Raw genomic sequence first — 3737 nt, 5'->3', positions numbered from 1 at the left:
TCGCAACAAGCGCTCCCGATCCACACCATTGGACCCTAAACTCATGTTTTGGTGCATTTCTTTCCGTTTTGGTCTATTTGGGGACCGTTTCGCTACAGCACGAAACTTGGTGCAAAATGCGCCAAACTAGTGCAATTAATGCAAAAGTTCATGCCACGAAGTCTTGTTAGAATTTTTTGCAACGAACGCTTCCGATCCACACCATAGGACTGTAAATTCATATTTTGGTGCGTTTCTTTCTATTTGGGCGCTTTCGGAACGGCTTTGCTACTACACAAAACTTGGTGCAAAACACACCAAACTGGTGCAATTAATGCAAAAGTTCGTGCCACGATGTCTTATTAGAATTTTTCACAACGAACGATCCCGATCCACACCATTGGACCCTAAACTCATGTTTTGGTGCGTTTCTTTCTGTTTGGGTGCATTTGGGACCATTTCGCTACTGCACTTACCTTGGTGCAAAACGCGCCAAACTAGTGCAATTAATGCAAAAGTTCGTGCCATGATGTTTTGTTAGAATTTTTCTCAATGAACGCTCCCGATCCACACCATTGGACCCTAAACTCATGTTTTTCTGCATTTCTTTCCGTTCGCGTGCATTTAGCACCGTTTTGCTACTGCACGAAACTTGCTGCAAAACGCGCCAAACTGGTGCAACTAATGCAAAAGTTCGTGCCATGATGTCTTGTTAGAATTTTTTGCAACGAACACTCCCGATCTACACCATTGCACCCAAAACTCATGTTTTGGTGTATTTCTTTCTATTTGGGTCCATTTGGAACCGCTTTGCTATTGCACGAAACTTGGTGCAAAACGAGCCAAACTAGTGCAATTAATGCAAAAGTTCGTGCCGCCATGTCTTGTTAGAATTTTTTGCAACGAATGCTCCCGATCCACACCATTGGACCCTAAAATCATGTTTTGGTGTGTTTCATTCCGTTTGGGTGCTTTTGGAACCTTTCACTTCCACACCAAGCTTGCTGCAAAACACGCCAAACTGGTGCAATTAATGCAAAAGTTCGTGCCTCAATGTCTTATGAGAATTTTTCGCAACAAGCGCTCCCGATCCACACTACTGGACCCTAAACTCATGTTTTGGTGCATTTCTTTCCGTTTGGGTCTATTTGGGACCGTTTCGCTACTGCACGAAACTTGGTGCAAAATGCGCCAAACTAGTGCAATTAATGCAAAAGTTCATGCCACGAAGTCTTGTTAGAATTTTTTGCAACGAACGCTTCCGATCCACACCATAGGACTGTAAACCCATATTTTGTTGTGTTTCTTTCCGTTTGGGCGCTTTCGGAATGGCTTTGCTACTACACAAAACTTGCTGCAAAACGCACCAAACTGGTGCAATTAATGCAAAAGTTCGTGCCTCAATGTCTTATTAGAATTTTTCGCAACAAGCGCTCCCGATCCACACTATTGGACCCTAAACTCATGTTTTGGTGCGTTTCTTTCCGTTTGGGTCTATTTGGGACCGTTTCGCTACTGCACGAAACTTGGTGCAAAATGCGCCAAACTAGTGCAATTAATGCAAAAGTTCATGCCACGAAGTCTTGTTAGAATTTTTTGCAACGAACGCTTCCGATCCACACCATAGGACTGTAAACCCATATTTTGTTGTGTTTCTTTCCGTTTGGGCGCTTTCGGAATGGCTTTGCTACTACACAAAACTTGCTGCAAAACGCACCAAACTGGTGCAATTAATGCAAAAGTTCGTGCCACGATGTCTTGTTAGAATTTTTCACAACAAACGATCCCGATCCACACCATTGGACCCTAAACTCATGTTTTGGTGCGTTTCTTTCTGTTTGGGTGCATTTGGGACCATTTCGCTACTGCACTTACCTTGGTGCAAAACGCGCCAAACTAGTGCAATTAATGCAAAGTTCGTGCCATGATGTTTTGTTAGAATTTTTCTCAATGAACGCTCCCGATCCACACCATTGGACCCTAAACTCATGTTTTTCTGCATTTCTTTCCGTTCGCGTGCATTTGGGACCGTTTTGCTACTGCACGAAACTTGCTGCAAAACGCGCCAAACTGGTGCAACTAATGCAAAAGTTCGTGCCATGATGTCTTGTTAGAATTTTTTGCAACGAACGCTCCCGATCTACACCATTGCACCCAAAACTCATGTTTTGGTGTATTTCTTTCTATTTGGGTCCATTTGGAACCGCTTTGCTATTGCACGAAACTTGGTGCAAAACGAGCCAAACTAGTGCAATTAATGCAAAAGTTCGTGCCGCCATGTCTTGTTAGAATTTTTTGCAACGAATGCTCCCGATCCACACCATTGGACCCTAAAATCATGTTTTGGTGTGTTTCATTCCGTTTGGGTGCTTTTGGAACCTTTTCACTTCCACACGAATCTTGCTGCAAAACGCGCCAAACTGGTGCAATTAATGCAAAAGTTCGTGCCTCAATGTCTTATTAGAATTTTTTGCAACAAGCGCTCCCGATCCCCACCATTGGACCCTAAACTCATGTTTTGGTGCGTTTCTTTCCGTTTTGGTCTATTTGGGACCGTTTCGCTACTGCACGAAACTTGGGGCAAAATGCGCCAAACTAGTGCAATTAATGCAAAAGTTCATGCCACGAAGTCTTGTTAGAATTTTTTGCAACGAACGCTTCCGATCCACACCGTAGGACTGTAAACTCATATTTTGGTGCGTTTCTTTCCGTTTGGGCGCTTTCGGAACGGCTTTGCTACTACACAAAACTTGCTACAAAACACACCAAACTGGTGCAATTAATGCAAAAGTTCGTGCCACGATGTCTTATTAGAATTTTTCACAACGAACGATCCCGATCCACACCATTGGACCCTAAACTCATGTTTTGGTGCGTTTCTTTCTATTTGGGTGCATTTGGGACCATTTCGCTACTGCACTTACCTTGGTGCAAAACGCGCCAAACTAGTGCAATTAATGCAAAAGTTCGTGCCATGATGTTTTGTTAGAATTTTTCTCAATGAACGCTCCCGATCCACACCATTGGACCCTAAACTCATGTTTTTCTGCATTTCTTTCCGTTCGCATGCATTTGGGACCGTTTTGCTACTGCACGAAACTTGCTGCAAAACGCGCCAAACTGGTGCAACTAATGCAAAAGTTCGTGCCATGATGTCTTGTTAGAATTTTTTGCAACGAACGCTCCCGATCTACACCATTGCACCCAAATCTCATGTTTTGGTGTATTTCTTTCTATTTGGGTCCATTTGGAACCGCTTTGCTATTGCACGAAACTTGGTGCAAAACGAGCCAAACTAGTGCAATTAATGCAAAAGTTTGTGCCGCCATGTCTTGTTAGAATTTTTTGCAACGAATGCTCCCGATCCACACCATTGGACCCTAAAATCATGTTTTGGTGTGTTTCATTCCGTTTGGGTGCTTTTGGAACCTTTTCACTTCCACACGAATCTTGCTGCAAAACGCGCCAAACTGGTGCAATTAATGCAAAAGTTCGTGCCTCAATGTCTTATTAGAATTTTTTGCAACAAGCGCTCCCGATCCCCACCATTGGACCCTAAACTCATGTTTTGGTGCGTTTCTTTCCGTTTTGGTCTATTTGGGACCGTTTCGCTACTGCACGAAACTTGGGGCAAAATGCGCCAAACTAGTGCAATTAATGCAAAAGTTCATGCCACAAAGTCTTGTTAGAATTTTTTGCAACGAACGCTTCCGATCCACACCGTAGGACTGTAAACTCATATTTTGGTGCGTTTCTTC

Source organism: Panicum virgatum, chromosome 1N (genome assembly GCF_016808335.1).
Source record: "Panicum virgatum strain AP13 chromosome 1N, P.virgatum_v5, whole genome shotgun sequence".
In the NCBI taxonomy this organism is placed as follows: domain Eukaryota; kingdom Viridiplantae; phylum Streptophyta; class Magnoliopsida; order Poales; family Poaceae; genus Panicum; species Panicum virgatum.
This window is presented reverse-complemented; position numbering follows the sequence as displayed.